The sequence below is a fragment of the Meleagris gallopavo genome, chromosome 4, assembly GCF_000146605.3.
Source record: "Meleagris gallopavo isolate NT-WF06-2002-E0010 breed Aviagen turkey brand Nicholas breeding stock chromosome 4, Turkey_5.1, whole genome shotgun sequence".
NCBI lineage: Eukaryota > Metazoa > Chordata > Aves > Galliformes > Phasianidae > Meleagris > Meleagris gallopavo.
In genome coordinates this window covers 48,154,745-48,175,641 of record NC_015014.2, presented here as the reverse complement: position 1 = coordinate 48,175,641, position 20,897 = coordinate 48,154,745, and the positions used below count along the sequence as shown (strand labels likewise).

The window sequence follows — 20,897 nt, the reverse complement described above, 5'->3', positions numbered from 1 at the left end:
TGGACACAGTAGGTTTAAAAAAGTGAAGGATTCCAAGCATAACATTTGAAAATAGCAAAAACAAAAACACTGTGGCTGCTGAAAAACTAATGCTAGGTAGCTGAAATGTGAACTTGCTCTCATCATGGCACTAAACTAACCTCTACCATAAATGACAGAGTCTTTGCGTTGGTTTGCGTTGGGGGGGCAGCTGGTTTCCAGCAGTAGCTCATTTGCACCTGTGGAAAGTGCAGATCAACTACTGCATTAATCTTGAGATTCAGCTCCTTCTACAAATTCAGCCATGGTTTGTACTGCATTGATTTTCTGGCTTTAGTCAAGTGACTGTTTTAGAAATGAAAAAATTTTAAAGAACAAATTTCTAATATCTTTAACTACCAGAAGAATGATAGTTTCACCTAATGCCAGGAGATGCTGTCCCTTCTGGCAACCAGATGAACTTCCATAAGCTTAAAGCAGTTGCAAGATTGTTGCTAAGGAGTTTAAACTTAGATGCAATCCTGAAATTATTGGTCAGAATCAAAGGACACAGGGACCTGGGAAAGTCTCAGACTGAAATCTCCAGTTTGAAGGTTGTTTGTGGTTAAAACTGTAGTTAGTATTCTTGCTTCCTAATTCTGGAAAGCCTATCACAGGTTGGAGCCTGTAGGTCTGTGCTATAAATACAGTCTTATCCTCAACTGTCTTTCAGTGACATACAGCCTCAGCACTGGGGAGCAGCTAGACCCTGGTATTTATTTGTCAGAGTAAGAGCTAACTGCAGTGTAAATAGATTTGATCAAAGTGAAAATATTTGCTGTATTTACTGCTACCCCTCATTCTTACAGTATCTGTGAGACAGATCCTGCTGCCCGTAAAATCCATGTGATCAGATACATATCCCAGGAAATTTTGATAGCTGATGGCAGTAGCTCTCGGGATAGGTAAAGGAGGGTGCTTTCCAGATAGCTCCAACCAGATCAACCCCTTCAGGTGAGCAGGGACAGACGTTTCCTTGCTGCTGGCAGATCTGCAAACTGCTGGTGTGCCAGTGAGGCTCAAGCTCTCTATTCCCAAATCCTCCTGGGACAAGAGAGCCAGGGCAAATTAGCAACGGTCTGTTGGGACCCCAGCCCTCACATGGAGGATGGAGGAGAAAGAATGCTGCCTCTAATCTCCTTTTTGGCTGTGGATCAACTTGCCAATGTGAATTCTGTTGCACTTTCCATCCGTTAGCAACTGTCTGTACTGTTTCTATGCAGAAAACCTTTTCTGGTGGTGTGAGCAGATTGCTGTCAGATGCTGTGCATGTCGCCAGCAGGAGCATACATGCTGAAGGCAGATGATGGGACGTGTCTCTCTCCAAAGATCACACTGCAGTTGTTTTCCTGGCTTCAAACAAACAAGCAGAAAGACAAGCTAGTGGAATATTGCCCAGGTGCCTTAAAGCTCCATGTGCAGAGCCCAGTGAAATTCTGAGGTTTGGTGCTGTAGTCAAGAGTTCATAGAGGCTGACACTGAAGTCTCCTTTCCTTTTGCATTCCTCAGTGCCCCTGGATTGAAGCCACTTGCTTCCTGCTTGGCACGGTATTCTCCAATTGTAATGTACTTCCTCTTAATGTCCAGAGGTATAATGATACAATTGTAAAGCCGTTAAAATTAATGCTGCGAAGGAAGCAGCTTAGTTAATTGCTTGTGCAAAAAAATGCAGTGGTAGGCTGAGCTATCTCACTGAGGCACATCAAAGCTATTAGCTGTTAACCATTTGAAAGCTGTGTAGCCTTGTGCTACTGTGTGGAAATCTGCCCCATGCTTATCTGGGAGAGTTACACATTCATTTTTGAACAAGCAATATAAGTAATGGTCTAGTAATTAGTACTGCAATATAGAGGCAATCCTCTTCTGTTTGGAGTGGTGTCCTGCTAAAGTCCTGGCTCTGTTACCACTTTTGTTTGCTACTGCCTCCTAATCTTCGTGCACAAAATACTGTTACTGAGATGTGAATGTCTGTTTCTGTTTGGGGGCAATACTGTGCCCTGATTTATTACTGTGAAATGTGTGAAAAGAAGGTCTCTTTTCAGACTTCAAATAAGGGATGGAATTGAATTTGCTAAATGTGTGCATGCATGCGTCTGCTGAGTTCAGCTTAACTTTTTTCAGTCCATTCTGTATGCTGCTTCTTCAGCTTGGTGTTTCTCTATGAATTGCACTGGTTCTCATGCAGAATTTAGAATTAAACTTGTGTTTCTCTGAACAGCCAACGCTTAACATGCTGCCCCCCAGCTCCCCTTCCTCTTTTTTCAGCTATAATGTGGCCTTTGCCAGCTCTCCTTTTAGTGTGGCAACTAGAGAGATGTTACCAGACTTGATATACGGTATGTTGTGCCAGGCTCCTCGCTGGCCTGAGTGCCAGATGTGAACCTCACCCTTGCACCTGTCAGAGGCAACAAACTTCAGGCCACAGATTGATGGAACTGAGGGTACTTTCCCCACACCTTGCCTTATATAACTGGAACTGGGTGCGTGTTGTGTGGCTGGTTTCTGTAGCCAGCAAATCCCACTGGTGTTTCCAGCTGTCCCTGGATGTTTCTAATGCCTTCTCTGAGCAAATGATGCCTCATTGCTGTTGTCCTTTGGATACTGTTTTTAGTTCAGTTGGAAGGAGGCTTGCTGTTTTTTTCCAAAACCAATCCCAACTTTGCAACTCTTACCTAGCAACAGCTTTAAGGCCTTTGGGTACTGGCTGACCATGTGCCGTGCTAGTTGGTTTTCATGTCCTCATGTTCACATTCAAGCTCCAGTAATGTGGTTCTAGAGGGTCCTGGAAGCTGCCTGATGGAGTCCTGCCTGCCAGATACGTGACACGCATGAGGAGATGGAGACAGTGAGTCATATAGATGAGAACTTAGGTGTCTGTGGGATGTACATGTACCATGCAGGCAGCAGCTAGCTCTTGGCTGACTGTTGGAGGGACTCAAGGTCGTTTTGTCAGCTGCAGACCTGTGAAGCAGTTCTGTCTCCTTGGTCAGTAATGCATGGATCAGGAATGCTGCTTTGTGGTTTTTGTTGTTGACCTGGCTGTCCTTCCTGCCTCCTGTCCCCTCCTGCCCGCAGCAATGTCAGTGGGTAGCACCATTCCATAAACTCTGTTCCCAGCTGGGTCCAGGTTCCCAGAGCAAAACCAGCAGGTCTGCTGGGTAAGAGGTGTTCATGTATTACTTTCTGGAGTTACAGCTATACAAAGTATTACCACCACTATACAATATATTCTCTGTTATTTAAAAGGGAGGATGGTGAATAGGATCAGCTATTTGAGGTTTCAAGTAATCCAGGGTAATTTTCAGCGTAATTAATACGTGCCAGGAATGTGACCCTTGCTGGGATAACAAGAAGATCTGGATAACTGAGGTGATAGAGTACAAGTTGTGAAAATAGTGCCAGAAAACTGTCTGCATAGGTCAGTTGCACAACCTAATAAAACTCTCAACTGTTGATGCAGAAAAACAGTTTATACAGCTTTTGCCTGACATGTGCAGAAGTAGAAAAATCCTTTCTCTTTGTACAATTCCCGGATGTTTTCTTTCATTAAGTTTCTTCTGTTATCTCTGAAGAGGTCAGAAAGTAGTTGCTTCTTAAAGATAACAATTTCATGAAAAACATAACTTGAAATGCCCTGAGAACACCACACAGTGATCCAGACAGGACCTTTTGCTGTACTGTTTGTTTTCAAAGAAAATATAAGCAAATTTTGATAAAATAAAAGTCACTGCAGACTTGATAATATATATTAAAAACAATATACGTAGATCTCTCAGAAAGTAGTGCCTCCTATGTATTTCCATGGAAACTGCAACAGATACGAAGAGCACAGTAACACTATTTGGTAGTGTAAATTCTCAGCTACAAAACACCGTTTTTCAGTGCAGTCACCACCATTAGCTACGCATTTTTGCCAGTGATGGACAAGAACCTAAATGCTTTGCTTGTAAAAATCTGTTCCACCAGAGTTGACCCACTGTCACCACTGCTGAAATACAACATGCACCACCTCACCGTGCTCACATCCACTGTTTGGTCTCCATAATCATTCAGCAAGAGTCAACGAATATCAGTGGGTGCCATTTTCTCTGCGTGGAGGAACTCAGTGATACCCCTTTATTTCATACGTACTTCCGTGTTGGATCCCATTTTGTCAGACTGCCTCTCTGCTGCCATCTGTCACACAGCAACAAAATGTAGTGGGATATTGGCAGGAAGGTTCAACTTGTACTTCCATAGCATCAAATTCCACCTCTGATGTTGTTGGGCCAACATAATAAAATAAGAGGTATTACTTTCAGAGCAACAGTTATATGTTCTTTCTTTAAACAAATTATGAACAAATGCAAGAGTTTCAGCAGTCATTAGCAAAATTAGTTACAAACTTGCCAACCATAAAGAACATTTCCCAGCAATCGTTGTCTGAACTTCTATAAAAGCCCATGAAGAGGTAGAAATTATTGATAAATGCTTTTTTTTTTTTTTTTTTTACCAAAAGGACACATAACATTTGCTAGTGAAGTCAGAGTTTAGTAACAAACCTTTGTTGAAATAGAAAAGAAAAAATGTGATTGTTTGTTTTTGGGGGCTGGATTTTGTTTTGGTCTGTTTGTTTCATTTGAGAAACAGGTAGGCCAGCTTCATCTTCCTTCTTAGTGTTCACAACAATGTTGTGTTTTTGCAGTGTTGAAGATGAGCAGAGTACAGTTTGGTATTTCAGTGAGCAAGAATTTTAGACAAGGAAGAAATGAATTAAGTACATCCTCTCAAAGAAGCATTGCTGTCACTCAAAGATTTGAGTAAGTGAGGTATTACTGGAATTGTCTGGGGTGAGTGATACTTTATCTTCATAAATATCCCACCGGTTGTTGCTTGCTCTTCCATCCTGTCTATAAACAGCCGAAAGAGCAGAAGTCAACCCAATGCTATGATTAGTTTGAAGGAGTTTAGGAGCCATGAGGGCTGTTCTGAAAGCAATGCTTTCTATTTTATTACGTTGCCCAGGGTGTTAGAGTGGTTCTACTGAAATTTAGAGGAAGCTACTCATAACCATGAGGACTGTGTGAGAAGGTGTAAATTCCCAAATCTGCCTAGAGTCAGCACCCACAGTGTTAGACTAAGTTGGCTAGTTTCCAGGAGTGTTTGAGACCTTAAATGCTCTTTAGTCCTTACTCTCTGGTTGATCACAGATTAATCACTTGCTTTTTTAAATACTATTACCCAATCTTTTGAGCCACTCAATCCTGATTAAAATTTACTTTCTAAAATACAATTTAGAGAACTGAAACTGCTCGGATTCCAGACTTTCACATATATTTTTTTTATTTTTTAAGAACTGTGAGTCATTGCAGTCATGCTCGGTGTTTTCACAGTACTTCCATAAAAATTTTTTTGGTTAGTTTTATCTTCTGAAGAGTCATTCACATTGCTTATTTCATTCTTTTTTCTGAAATTTAATGAGAAATATTAGTAATCCGGCACTTAGGCATGCATACAAACTATTATATAAGCAAACTGAAGATCAAAAAACTTTGCAGATTGCTGTCAGTATTATCCTTCACAGCTTCTAGTATGACTTATTCTATTGTACAGTGATATACAAGTATTGTTCATATGCTGTATATGAATTTGTCCTTTATAACTACACAATACGTATTAGAGGAACAAAATTGCATGCTCAGGTTAGGAAATAAATAAATGGTCACATAGCTTCATTTTACTTTTTTTTTTTTCAGTGGGGATACATCCACTGACTTTGTAAGCCCTACGTGGTTCTGTAGTAGGGTCTTCAGGTGGAAGGGCTGATGAGCTGGAGCACAGTTCTGAGCCTGAACTAGTGGCATTCAGTCACAGCACTGTGTACCATGTCTTGTGTGTATTCCCTGGCCATTAGGAAGGCCATTGTAGAGGTTTTTGCTAAAGACAAGGCTGGCCTTGAGATGATTTTGGGTAGTCATGTATAACATTTGCGTTCTCCAGAAATATGCATCTGCAGGAGAGGTTTGGAGATGTGAGCTGGCCCGGGGCTGGGGCTTTGCAGTGCTTTAAATCAGCAAAATTGCTGGCGACTTGTGTTGGCTCTGAAAGCCAGTACAGCTGCTTTCATGGTCCATGAAGCTTTGGATAATCTTGCAGGACTCTGCTGCTTCTGCTGTCTAAATACACCTCTCTCTGATCAACTAACTGTAGTCTAAGTCCCTCTGTTGAGTAAAGGAAAAAATGATAGTTGCTTTAAGTTTTCCGTTTTCCTTTATATGCTCTTATCAGCTCAGGAGTTGGAAGCTTGCTGTTTGTAAGATTCATGAACATCACTGCTAGCCTTACTCACAACTGAAGTATAAGCATGGTTTAGTTATTTTCCTCTACAAACAAAAGGTCATCTAAAGTCTAGTTAGTGTGGAAGCTATGATATAATCTGAAATTATGGGAATGATTTATCAATGATAGCTGACTTTTTTCCCCTTTCTCTTCCCACTACCAACACACATGACAAGCTATTTCTGCTGCTCTCACCCCACAGTTCCTGTTCATAAGACTTGGTGTAATATGTATTCCTTCTTCTACTCTTGTTACTTTTTGCATTCTTGGAGGAGAATTGAATGTAGCAGTACACCTAAAATGTACCTCCAGTGTGCTCACAGTAAATGAAGGAACGGGAATACCTGTGCTGTCTGAGGAAATATCTTTTTCTGCTTTATGTTCCACTGCCCAGAAGAGCCAGAACCATTCTGAAAGAGTTGGGAGAAACCCTTGCAATTGGAAGACGCTGTATTAAAGAAGAGTTCCTTTCTTTCCCTTTTGATTTTATACACATAAGCTTACAGAAATTCTTAAATACTGCATATTATTGTACTACTTTTTATTCTTCCTGAAAGCTTAGCCTGCAAACTATCCTGCCATCCAAATGCAGTCCAAGATTCCTGCTTTTCAAATAGACCTTCAAAAGTACATTTGCACGGTCTCTGTAGACTTAATCAAAAGTAGTAATTTAGGTTGGCTGTTCTGCATAGTTCACCTCAATTTCCAGCTACCCTAGCTTCATGAGCAGCTGTGTTGTTTCTCAAATCCTATCTATGGAGAGCTTTACTAGAGGCTGAAAAGGGATGGTGAGTAAATTGTTGCCAAGCTATTGGGCAGCTTATCTTGACTTGAATGTTTACTGTAAAAAATCCAAAACTGGAGATATTCAAGATGGCTGTCAGTTATGGACATGTCACCTGAACATCAAATGGATGTTTTCAAATCTGAGAAGGAAACAGTAGATAAATGGTGGTGGTACTCAATAATTTAGGCAATTAAAATACATATCAAAGTTCAGAGTAGGCACAGACTTACTCAACATCTTTTTACACAGATATTTTGGTTCTCTGTAAAATGTACTAGAAAGAAACTAAATTATTTCCTTCTTCTTCCTTTTATTCTAGCCATCTAATAGTGAAATTTAAATTTTGTTTTTTCTAACTGAAAGTGAAAATAATGTAGGTTTTCCAACTGGAATGTTCTGGAACTTCATTCAGTATAAAAAGTCAATTAGGAAAAAGAAGTGTTCTTTGGACTTGAGCAGCTTTTTTTTAGTATTTGCAAGGAAACCCCAACCTGTACATTAAAGAAGTCCAGTATGTTTTATGTTATGTTGGCATGAAAATGCAAAGCTGTGAGTGGGGGGAAATGTGTGTCAGGTATCATGTAACAGCAGCAAAGAGATTTCTGATGTTTATCAAACCTTGAACACCCCAGATTATTAAAACATATTCCTTGGCAATAAAGAGTAGATGTTTAATTTGAAAGGAGAAGAAGAATTTGTTGCTTTTTTTGCAGAGGTCATGAACTGAGCAGGAATGAGTCCTCCTTGGCGGTTTCACTATTTTGCTGTTTGCCTTCGGGAATGGAGATTTGGTCTGATCTTAACAACTACTGCCAGGCCTTCAGCTCCCACAGGCAGCTTTACTGTGTCTTTTGAGGCCCACCTACAGCAGCTGTAGTTGGATTTTGGGATGCAGAGGCCCCCCAATTGCTCTGGCTGTGGCGTATCCTGAACCTTGCATAGCTGATTGCTGTCTTTGCTGAGAGGAGTCAGAGTGCTGGCCAACTCCTCCTGCTTGCTGGCGTTAAAGAGAAGATAGCTTTGTTTAATATATCAAGCAAAAGAGAGCATACCTTGTAAAGGAAAAGAATTAGAATGTGAAGTCATGCTAATAGTTGCTGCTATTAGAAGAGATGAGTGGGGTCCTGCATTCATTCACCTTCAGAAGTTTCAAATTGTTCCATTTTAGGTACCTGTTTCTTATGTACCTTTGCAGTTCCAAAGCTTAAAAATATACTGTATGAAACTTCTGCTGTTTTATGGCAGTGGATTTTCAATGTTATATGCTCAGCTAGTTGAGTACAGATGGATGCAGCAAAACCTTCTCCACCAAGATTCATCATGCACATATTTTTATAAAAATCCTGTATTTTCCAAGACTGTGCGACTTGAATGAGATCTGCTGCTATGCCTTAATAGGAAGACAGGGCATAAATGACAAGGGTAAAGTATGAATTAAGGCTGTAACTACAATATCATAGAATCATAGAATATCTTGAGTTGGTATGGTTGATTAGGTTCCCATGTTTCAGAATATTGTCAGGTTTAAATCTTCCTGTTGCTTCTTTCCAGTTACTCTTTTTGTCCCTGCTATCTGCTTTGATTATGGAGAAAGAGAAAAACTAAAAACAGTCTTTGTAGTGATGACAAGTTGAGAAGCATTTTTTCAGATGTGCTTTAAGTTACTTATGCTAATTCATTACTCAATGATGATAGATCATGCTAGTCAGGTAATTAATCAGACACACCTTGTCAAGTGGAGAGGTTCATGATGCACAGATTTTTCCTAGTTTTCTTTTTCCACTAGCCCTACCGCATCTCAAATGACCTGTGACAAGCTGGATGTCATGGTTCAATGAAGTAACCAACAGTCCTCTTCCTGGAAAATTAGGTTATTTTCTCCACAGTCAAAATATAGAGAGCAGGCATTGGATAACAGTGTCCTGAAATATCAGATGTGATAAAATGATCCCCTGTAACTTGGAATTTTGAGGCAGAGAAAGAGAGGTTGACTATGTGAGAAAATACAATATTTTAATAGATCTACTAATATATTTAGGGCAAACATGGAGAAAAATTTAGTGCTGAACTTGTTTCACATAACTAATCTTCATTACTACTGCAGTACAACATCTTAGCAGGAACCACATATATAAATAGCTTTTGAGAAACATCTGTTGTGCTGTGGCTTAGCACACGATTGGCAGTCAGGAGAGGTAAAGGTTTGTTCAGCAGTGTTTGACTGTAGTTGATTGCTGTCTGTAAAAAGATGTGTTTGTGTTGGAGGATAAGCTGTTAGCAGTGTACCTTGAGATTACTCCCAGGGGTGAACTTTTGGGGTATGTAACTCAGGAGGTAATTCAACTTTATTCATCTATGAATTCCTTCTTTTCATATGCAGATTGATAAGCTTTCTTACTGTGATTTAATAGTTGTTATGATTTATAGCTCTAGTTTTAAAGTCAGTGTATTTTAATTTAGTCAAAATAGTTTGTTTGGGATGACTGCCTTTGAGATCTTTGAAACAGACTGACATTCTGAGTACTTTTCTTAACACTTCATCGTGTCCTGATAGTAAATCACACAAATAAATCAAACATTGAAAACAGCGTTTTCTTTATAGTTCCTCTTTCTTGCCCATTTTTTTGTAGAGAGCAGTCGTAAAAGAGCTGCCTCATGGATGCACTGAGAGCGGCAAATGTGCAGTGTCCCCAAGAAGATGCTCAGAGGAAAGCAGTGTGTCACTAAGTTTATGAAACCTGTGTTTAGGTTAGCTGTGTTCCCAGCACACAAAATGCAGTACCTAAATATAAGAGTGAAAATGAAGGTTGAATTTGTATTTCTGACTTTTTTTCCCCTCCTTCAGATAGCACAAATATTGCCAGGAGGCTGGTAAGAAGGGATATGCACCACAGATGCTGAGCTTCGGTTTGCACATTGCTGTTGTGATGTTTCTTTCATTCTCTTCTTTTTTGTATTTCTCTGGCCAACCCTCTCTGCAGTAAATGTTGTACTGATGTCCTCCATAGCCCAACAACCAGAACAGAGCCTGGTAAATAACAGTCCTTTCAATCATATTAGAAGGAACCAGACTTTGATTGTTTGTGCTTTTATTTTCTTTCCTCTATCCTGGTATTTTTACCCATAAGACTAAATTTGCAAGCTGAATTCCCAGCAGCTTCTTGGAGTGCTTGGCTGCACTTCACTGCACAGGAGCTTGTTTACAACCCTGTTTTTGGTAAGCTTTATTATCAAAAAATGTGTAAAGTGGCTAACAGAAGTCATGAAAATGAGGCCCAAACATTTACAAGCTGAGCACTACGATCTGGTACTGAACAGGTATGGAGGGGGAGGAAAAGGAAATTTTGTCCTCTTTCTTGGCCTTAGCATGGCTGTTACCATAGAGTATGGCATCAGATAGGCACTTCTTCTCCAAGATAGGGTGGATGCTGACATGTGGCTATGATTTCATCAGCATCAGAGCCAGTGAGTAGTCTGAAAATGATTAGGGATTTTTTTTTCTTGCCTGCCTGAGCTCTAGTCTTAGTTGCTGTAAACAAATCCCTCTTACTCTGGGTGTATCTTGGGTCTGGCAAATCTGAAGAACTATGCATCATCTGATTGCTCTCTCCCCCCAAAGACTAGGATGCTGACTGAACCCCTATTTGTTTACATGCTTTATTTGTGCCCTCAGGGATAATGACCTGATGCAGTGAGATCCTTGAGGACCTGCTTAATCATTGAAGGCATAGGGTCTGCCCTGTGCTCATACTGCATGCTCCCCTCTGACTTCCCTGTGGTTTGCTCTTGCCTCTTGAGTTGAAGGCTGCTCTTGCTCCTGTTCTTTCAAATGGACCCCCTTCCCTCACCCTCTTTTCCTCCCTGTTATATGTCCGCTTTCCTATCCATAGTTTCTTCCCTCCATATACATCATACCATACTGCTCATGTTTAAACTCTGCAGAAATAAGATATACGATGTGTTTCGGTCACCCTGTACCCAGCATGAGGTTTTCACTGCCTGCCCTAGACCTGCTGTGCCATTTTGTATTTTTGTGTTTGCCTTTCATTATGCATGGCTATTCCTTTTGGGGGATTCTGTTAAAAAATTTGGAGGAGAGACATCCCCTGCTTGCTGACTGCCCGGAGAGGAGCAGGAGAAGGCCTGGTGTTCTCTACCAGGACAGTCCTTGTTGCCCATCGGCTGAGCCCTCGGAGCTGCTGCTGGTCAGGCTTCCTTGCTGCTGCTTCTCCAGGCACGCTTGGCTCTTTTCCCTGCTACTCCTCCAGCCCCACCTTCAGAACAGTGCAACTTCATCTTTGATCACTGTGTTATTCTTGTCGTTTTAATCTAATCATTACAGGGCCTATTTTTTTCTCATAGAGGCTCACATGGTTCCACGCTCAGCAGTCATTTTCTCCTTTGCCCTTCTGCTGTTTTCTCTCTGTCTGGGTGCTGGGGAGTGCTGCTCTCAGGAAGGAGAGGAGCCAGCTCCTTCTTGTCCTGCCTGCATTTTTTACTGTTTCTGTTGGAGCATTTGAGACATGAACAGAGGTGGGTGGAGGCTTTGTAGCGCTCACAAATGGCAGCTGTTCAGCTTGGGTCCATGGCTGTTGCTGCTGCAGGTCAGGAGGCATGGAGCAGGGCTGGTGAGTTCTGCTTTCCCTCCCTGCACCTCTCTCCTTTTATCCTCATGTTGTGTTTGATCTTGACTAGGTGAGGCTGGGATCCTTTGCGGGAGTTCGCGGGTTATGTAGCTTTTCAACCATCCCTTAATGCCCCAGTAGGGTTTGCCTTCAGGTCTGCTCTGCTGCAGTCTTTTATCTTCTGGTGACAAAGCCATCCTAAGGTTCCTAAATGGACGGGTCCTGGCTGTGACCAAGTTGCTTCTGAATCTACTGATTTGGAATCCGTCACAGAAAACAGTGTTTGGTGAAAGTGTTGTTTTACTGTATGTGCAGCGTACATCCATACTCTATATACAATCAAATATATTCAGGGGAGTTGGACTAGATAATCTGTAAAGGTCCCTTCCAATTCAAATGATTCTATGATTCTATATATGAAAAATTCCTGTTTTTTCTTGTAAAAGTTCCTGCCGGGTGGGTGTGGATCGAGTGTTTGTGTGTTTTGTTTCAGCCTGTGAATCCGTCAAGATCCGTCACTGTTATATAAATAAATCATCATCATTAATTATTTATATAAAATGGAGACATGAGGGAATGAGGAAGAAACGCTGAGAGTAAACACGAGGCTTTTAGGAGCCTGAATTTGAAATTGCTCAGAAAAGCAGTTTAGAGATGGATATTTTTAGAAATCTGCAATTTATTTTGGAGCAGAGAAAATTTCAACATTCCAGGGATGAAGAAGGCCACCTGTTTGGCAGCAGCTGTCCCACCGAGCCGGGCAATGCTGCTGGCAGCTAATCATATCTCCAGCACTCAGATGTGGTGTGCATGTGGCGTTTCAGCCGGTGCTCTGTGCAGACATATAGCTTGGTTTTCTGTTGTTTGCCCTGCATTTATCTGTGCATCTCATCTGGGCCGTGTTGTGGTGCATCTGATAAATGATCGTTCTGCAGCAGTAAGCTGCAGTTTTGGTTTGCAGTGTGGATACAGCAAGAATACTTAGTATACTATTGTGACAGATGAAAGCCATGGAAATGGGCCAAATTCAAGCAGTTTTCCATTGCATCTGATCAGCAGATCCTATGGAGGGAATTTGCCTGCTGTGAATATTTGATTCTCACTAGCTCAAACTATCTTGTGTGCTGGCAGTTCTTCTGTGTGAATTTGTGGTGGCTTTCCAGGGTGTCTGTCCTACACAGCTGCCAATTTCTGCTGGTTTTTATAGGGTTTAGGATTCATGCTCCACTTTGTGTGTGAGGAAAATGACCCAATGCAATATAATGATTGTGTCCCTTCAAACCAGCAGCACCGAGGTTATCCATCTTTTAAAGAACGGCCCAAACAAAATGGCAAGTGTTATAATCTCTCTCCTTCTACCTTCATGGAGGTGCAGTCCCTCTGCATTCAATCCTGCATGCGTCATCTGTAATTGGTTGTTCTCTGTTCCGACACTGAGGGCAGCAAAAAATTGATAACTCTTGCATTTCCAGAACTTATAAGTAAATGACATTGCACGAAGTGCTGACCTCATCATGACTATCAGGACTCTGCTTAGGCAAGCACAAAGCATTTGGTTTTTAATTTGTCAGTGTATCCTCTGCTTGTGTCCTTTATCTGGCACCACGTTGAAGCTTTTCTCTTCTAATCAGCCTGTTTGTGCTAGAGGTAATTTCATAGATAAAAGCTACTTTTCTACTTTAAAATCTTGTGCGATTTACGGAAGAAACTTAGGCTTTAAGCTCACTTTTCCACTTGGTGTACAAAGACAAAACCAGAAGAAGCTGATTGAAGGGAGTTTCTGAACAGTATCATGAACCCAAATTACACAAAGCTAGCAAGAGGCAGCTGCAGGTCCCCAGGGCACATAGTGTGCGATGTGCTGGCCAAGTGACTGATGCTCCATCTACTCCATCTCTGTCACTGCAGCTAGTAACCACTGAGAGGAAGGCACTGACACCTTCCTTTAATGTATTGAGAGATTCATATGGTACTGCCTTGTAGGATGGAATTCGTTCTGGTCACGTTGCCCCTTGGAGCAGTGAGTGTTGCTTCCTGAGCCCACTGTAAAGAATACAGCCCTGCTAACTGAGGCATGCCAGCTGACTGCGCTGCAATCCTTGCCACTGCTCTGCCACCTATTTGCACGCCTTGTTTAACTTTGCCAAGTTGTAGGGAGCTGGACATGCACACTAGATGTGTGTTTTCAGTCCTTTAAGGTAAGAGTGTTTTAGATGCACTGCTACTTGTGTACGCAGCACCCTTTTTCCTTTTTCAGCAACAAAGAAGTGCTACTTTATAAGGGACTACAAATAATGTGTTGTTAGAGCTCACAGATATGGAGCTGTAATTTCTCTCAAAAGATGTAAGCAGAATTTTCTGAGAACTGAAGAAACCAGGACTTGACCAGTGAATAGTGTGCTAATCCAAAAAGAAAAGCCTTCCTAGGAGCTAACTGTTAGTGGTAAGACTCCTTTCACTCTTCAGTGGTTTAGGAGTGTTGTTCTCCAGCATGTCAATGTAAATACAAAATACAAGTTTCAACTGTACTGAGGCAAGCCAGGAAATGTTTAGTTTTGCAGTGTTGTGAGGTACATTTTGTCTTGGGGATAGGCAAGCTTGACCTGAATATCTGTCACCTGAAAGCAATTTTTGTTGCCATTGTTTAATCCTTGGAAATAAATTGCCAATTTTAGAATCACTGAATAACAAAAACTCTGAAACTGTTAACAGAAGCAAAAACTTCTTTCAGTGCTCACTGATCACATCTTGTTGACATCCGTGGTTATTCATGCCAGAATAAAGCACCGACTGTGTAAGGAACTGTTTGTGTGATGGTGTTAGTGATTGTTGGCAAATGTTTTTTATGATGACCATCATAATGTAAGCATGTACAAGAACAGGCGTAGGGTTATGACACTGTTTTGTTGTGTTTTGGGGTTTTTTTGAGAAGTGGACATTTGTTCATCAGCAGGACTGTGTGTCCAAGTTAAAGGGCTGCCAAATGACTGATACTTTTGCTACTGCTTATCATAACTTGGATATGAACTTCTGGCATAAAAATGGTAACAATTAGTTATCCCTGGAGTTTCCCCTCCCTTGATTGTTTTCTAAACTTATTGGGTTACTGTGTTGTGTGTGTCCTGTATATTTTTGTTAGGAAATGTCACTGGCAACTTTTGTTTTAAAGGCTTTTGCATTTTATTAGTTTTACACATTGCTCCACCCACCGCTTGGAACTGACCAGAACTGCCCGCCTTCAAAGGCTAAACACAAGAGTTATTCATGTTGCAGTTGGAAATACTGTGGAAAAATTATAATGCAAACAGTAAGCCAGATGGAGAATTTTACAAGCATCTTTTCATGTCATGAATGATGCTGTCTCTCAAGGTTATGGGCTTTCTGCTCTCTCAACCACTATTTCTTTCCCTCTGGCTTTGTTCCAAAACTGTTAAGTTTCAGCCAGGGAAGAAAGAGAGATTTGGACTCCTCTAAATTTCTGAGCCCTTATTTCTGTGTGAGGTGGCTGGTGACAGCAAGCTTTGTGTGAGAGTGCTGGCATGCAGAATCCCTGTGATTAGCATGCTGATGGCTGTGCCCTGCCAGGCTGTGTCAGGGGCACACAGACAAAGCCTTCCACCCAGCGTAGGGAGGGTTTTGGTCTCCTGCTATGTACATACACTGAGAGCTGCCTGGTATCTTCTGGCCTTTCCTTCCTCATTTCTATGGAAGTGGAATTTTCTGTTGTTCAGGTGTCACCACGCATGTGGTGCTCTTCCTCTCAGTCCATAGCACAGGATGCCTCCAATTGAAGGTTCTACATGAGAGGCCTTAAAGGATACCAAGCTGTGTGTTGTAGCTTCACTTGTCTGCCCATCTATCATTGCATTTGTTGATTGAGCAGCACGTATATCTAATAACTTGTTCTCTTGATCTTCAGCACTTGTCTTGCATATAAAAGCTTCACTGATTCTATAAAAGGGTGGTGGTGTACGTGCATATGTGTAAGTATAAAATATATACTAGACATATGTGCACACAAACAGGTTTGATCGCCTCCACACAAACCCATCTGTTATCGCCCCTCTTTGGTTTCAAAGCGGTTTGTGTCAGGTTGGGCTTACTCTAAAAGTGTAACTCCTCTATGAACAGTACTGCAAAGGGAGGGGTTACTTCTGCTTACAGGCGGTGGCTGTCTGAAGTGTAGCTTCAAGCATCTATTTGTGGAGAGACTACCTACCTCTGTTCCCAGTGACTGATTAAGCTCAGAGGGGCAAGTGGACAGTTGTGTGTAATGGGAGTAACTGATCTGAGTTTGTACTGACATACAACACATTTTATGAACTGTTTGCTTAAGTGGTGGATGTTCCACATATACCTTAATCACCTGTTTTAGAAATCCAGTTGTTTCTTTTCTGGCTTGTAACACACTGAAATTCTGCTGGCAACCTACAGCAGTAGCTGAGGAAATTAGGAGGGCCTTTTTTTTAAAGAAATTACCAACATCTGGGTTTGGAAAGAGAAAACAAATTTGTTGCAGTTATACTGGGGGGGGGGGAAGTTTTATTTAATACTTATCTGGTTTTCAAACATAACCTATATTGACTTCCTAAGTTATGTGACTGGCAATGGCTTTGCTTCTTCACCTAGCTAACAATGTGATTCTTAGTGAGCTGTTCCTGAATTGGAGAGATGTTGGTTTAATAAGATGATCTTTGCAACTGAAGGAAAGTTAAAACTGTTTTTGTGTGTGTGTGTGCCTCATTTCAGGATAATATCATCTTATTCTTAAGAGGCTGCAAAGAGCTGGGACTTAAGGAATCTCAGCTGTTTGATCCTGGTGACCTGCAGGACACCTCAAACAGAGTAACTGTCAAGTAAGTACAACAGCAGTTTGTGATTAGCCTGTTATAACCTCACATGCATGCAGTTAGATGGTAAATATTTGAGAATGGGCAAAGAGGATATGGAACTGTCATTTATATAAAGCAAATAGGAAGCTGAGATTTTTGAAACCTTCAGCACTGGGAATAATACATTGTTCTCTTCAGCAGCCTTTCTTTAAAGGTTATTATTTTTTTCCCAGAGAAAACAGCCACAGCTCTTTTAAAATACTAGTTTAATTTAAACAATGAGATTGTATGGGACTTAAGAGGTTTCCTGAGTCTAAATTGATGGCATTTTTTTGTCTATCCAACTAACAAACTATGTAAGCTGGGGGGGAAAAAAATCACTGCTCTATTGTTGCATAACTGTTTTGAAGATGCCTTATAGGACATTTACGGGCCTCTCAGACTCTACAAGATGCAGACAACAAGTGTGGTTTGTTTATTTTCTGTCAAGAACAGTAAGTTGTGACACAGTATTAGGGCTGAGGACTTCTGTCTAACCTGTATGAATTGGAAATGCCCCGGTTTAGATAATTCTTGCCAAAGCCACACACCTTCTACCACATGGATTACCACATACATGTTAAGGGGTTCTCCTTAATAACTAATTCAGTTAGTTCTATTTAGCAATGGTTTGTACATTCTTTGTGAGATGTTTGTATTTTCAACATTTGATTTATGAAATGATGTAAAAGATAGATGTGAAACTGGCACAGAAGAAATTACTGTTCTTGCTGAAGGTAGCACAGAACAGTCTTTACTCATAGTCTGTATGGCCATAGATTGAGGCCTTAAACAGAAAATGTTCCTTTCAGGGAAGATTTTGTCACCGTGTTGGAACAGAAGCAGTCAAACTGTATTTTTTACTAGTTCATTCTAATGGCAGTCAAACCGCTCAGCCCCCAAAAACAAAAGCACCCAACCCTGCTTTATAGAATTAACAAGATATATACTTGTTATCTAGGTGTTTTCACAACATTTTTAGATCTGTTATGTAATATTAAAAAGTTATTGCTTTACAGACAGGAAAATACTGCTGAGTTGATTGAATGGTATTGCTTCATTTGACCAAAGCGATCGCTAATGAAATCCTGGTCAGACATATTCATTTTAGAAAAGTATATGGAAACAATTTACTAAATCTCAGCAGCATTCTAGTTTTTTCCCCTCTGGCATTGAAAGCTGGGCAAGTTTTCATGGTGTTCAAGTACTGTCTGGGAAAATTCAAAGGTTCTGAAAATCACATTGGCCGCTTTCTTTACTTTGAGGAACAGTCTCCTACTTTTTGTTCGCTTCCAAGTTTCTGGCTCTGGTTCGTGCCATTGAGAGAGGACCATGTAATGAGTCTGCAGTGAGCTTTTCCCAGTCATGTTCTAAATCGGGTGACACTGCCATGTTCTTCATGACATCCTGTGAAATATTGACAATGAGTGGCTGCAGAGAGTTGCAAAATAGTCCCTAATCTCTAGATAGAACCAGAGATAAATGGTCCTTATAAAAAGCTGCATCTTTAGGAGTTGAGGATAGCAGAGCAGCTGGTAGCAGCTCCAGTGAGACCTGTCCTGCACGTGAGCCTTTTCCACCAGGAATAAGCAACTGTAGAGTTGCCTCAGCCCACAGCTGACTGCAATGCTCAAGAGATGTGAAGTGGCTCACTGGCACGAATATCTTTCCCCCATCAACTCTTCAGAGAAAGCAGCTGTGGAAATGAGCCAAATGTTTTCCCAGGACTGTCCAAGTTCACACTGAGTAGCTGAGTGAGGTGTACGAGCCAAGTCCATGACTGTTGCAAAGAAATATGTTCAAGACTGTCTTCATCTAGCTAGATCTCAAAGTAGGAAGGTGATTTTTTTCCCCTCCTTGAAGACGTTTGGGTTATTTTTGTTAAACACAGTAAAAATTGCATTATTGCACATGATTAATGTAATGATAGTTTTTAACTTTTTTCATATAGGTGCTAATTGAAGTATGTATTAGATCTATTTTTTTTTTTTGGATCATTCAACTTATAAAGGTTATGAGCTAATGCTGCAAAGAATTTCATCCTGATTTGTTAAACAAGACTTTTTTCCACTGTTTTATTTAAAAAATAGGACTGTTTTATATTTCTTACCATATATGTATCCATTGATAAAATTTTGGCTTAAAAATAGTTATCAAAAACTCTTAGTTTTAGTTTTGCCTATATTTAGGCTTTTGTTATTCTCACAGATTTAAGTTAAGTATTTTTGCTTTTTGTCAGGTAACATTTAATGCTGGAGTGGATCATATTATATAGAAAACAATTGACAATTCTATTACATAATAATAAGGAAAAAATCTGTGCTAAATCTGAAATATTCTTTTTTCAGCACTTAAATGTGGTACACATTTTCTTTGATCCTTTTTTCTAATAGTAACTCTGCTCAATTTTGAGTTGTTTTTTATGGTTATGCAAACTTTCTGCTTTATTGTTTCTGCAAACTTCCATTCTTTTTTGATGAACATTGGTGCCCAGTCTGAGTATACATTCAAAACGTAGAATGTGCTTTACACAGCAGGTTCTGTTGTAAAGGTTCTGTCTTTGGCAGGATCTTTATTGCTTCATCTACCTGCTTTGTTCTTTGTATCCTCAGAAACACCCGCTGTATTTCATTGATTTCCTTGGAGTCATATGCATGCTCAGTTGCTTTCAGAATCTATATGAGTTGCGTGATTCATCACTGAGCAAATCTAACTTCTGGATAATTGCAAAGTTGATTTTAGCAACGGGGACTTCGATCTTTCTTGAATGAATCAGCAACTCAGTTTAAAAGAAATATTTTTGGCACTGCCCTACTTCACTGTGGGACTGTTACAAACACATTTTCTTTTTGTACTTCCAGAAGTATCATTTAATGACTGAAATAATGGTGACAAAATACACCCATGTTATGAATACATGAGTGTGTGAATAACATCTTCTTAGCTTTCATGTCTTTCTAGCTAGCAGAAACATTCTGCAGACTTTTTTGGGGAAAACGTGATCTGCTGCATATATGCTCTTGAAAAGTCGGTCTGCATTCTGATTTCTTTTCCTTTTTTTTTGTTTGTGTGTGTGTGTGTGCATGTGCAACCAGGAACATTGACTGTAGTAGGAAGCTGAAAAATGTAAGTATGTGACTTGGAGTATTTTTTTATTGGGGATATTTAACCTCTGCTAGAACTGTGTCAGAAAAAACAAGTATAGTTGAGTATTTCTGATATGTCCTCCTGCATACAAATCTTAACTGGGTTGTACTGGAAACTTAGGTAGAGCTGCTATGGCAGAGCAGCCATCTTTGGTTAGATAAGGAAGCAAACCATCTGACTTCTGTGCTGTCCATTGTGGCTTTCACCAGAATGGTCTGATTCAGTCGTGAGGCTATTGAGTCCTTGCAGCATTACCTGAAGAAAAGGAAATTTGCGCAAAATATTTTAAATGAAGCAAAATGCTCATTAGATCTGCGCACCAGTCTTTACTACCTTTCCCATTCTTCCAAATAAATATTTTCCCAGAAAGGCTAATTCCACCAAACTTTAATTTATTGTTGATTTGAACTAATGGTAAAGATAATAGATTCTGTAATTGTGTGAAAAGTGAAAAGAAAATGGCTAAACTTTGTTGGAGTCAGAGTTAGTTATTCTTCCAAAGCCTAACAAGCTGTCTCTTCTTTATAGGCACAGAAACTGCTATAAATTCAATTTTATATTTAGCTCATATCCCTGTAGACTGTTAAGAAATGCCAAGGCCTTTTCCTTATAACTTTTCAAGCCAGTAATCATGACTGCAGGTAAAAGAAGAAGAAAAACGAAAGAAGAAGGATAGTCTTTCCCACCAATATTTAAGTAGTATCTTCTGCATCCAACACACAAAGTTATAGGAGAAGAGTTTAGCTTTGCCATTTTAGCACCCTTATGGGCACTGGCTGTATGTATTTGTATAGATGTATTGTTTTAAAGGTAAAGTTCCAAAAGTGTCCTCTACAATGTGTTTGTAGACAATATATACCTTCAGTGTATATTTTCCAGGTGCATATAAATGCAGTCTCGGCTGGCAGCCAATCAGAATTGCTTGCAAATATGACATTATTTGGGGGGGAAAAAAAACACAGATAAAAACAGAAGAGAGAGAGTGATCACATGCTAGCAGAAAGAAATAGAAATACCACAACTTTCACCATAGTACTGAGCAGCCAAATGAACTGGACACCTTCCTCGTTGCTAGGAATGTGAGGTTTGCAAGTGTTTTCACTTGAGAACACATACTGTAAGAGATATTAC

General features: G+C 40.3%; 1 protein-coding gene across 1 annotated transcript in view; it reads left to right on the top strand.

Annotated features, from left to right (window-relative positions):
* LIMCH1 (LIM and calponin homology domains 1) overlaps positions 1-20,897 on the top strand; it is a 104,626-nt gene that overhangs the window by 18,670 nt on the left and 65,059 nt on the right. The window contains exons 3-4 of the mRNA XM_010710242.3: positions 16,498-16,604; positions 19,715-19,745. The gene's annotated coding sequence lies outside the window, so the exon portion shown is untranslated. The remainder of the gene's footprint in view (positions 1-16,497; positions 16,605-19,714; positions 19,746-20,897) is intronic.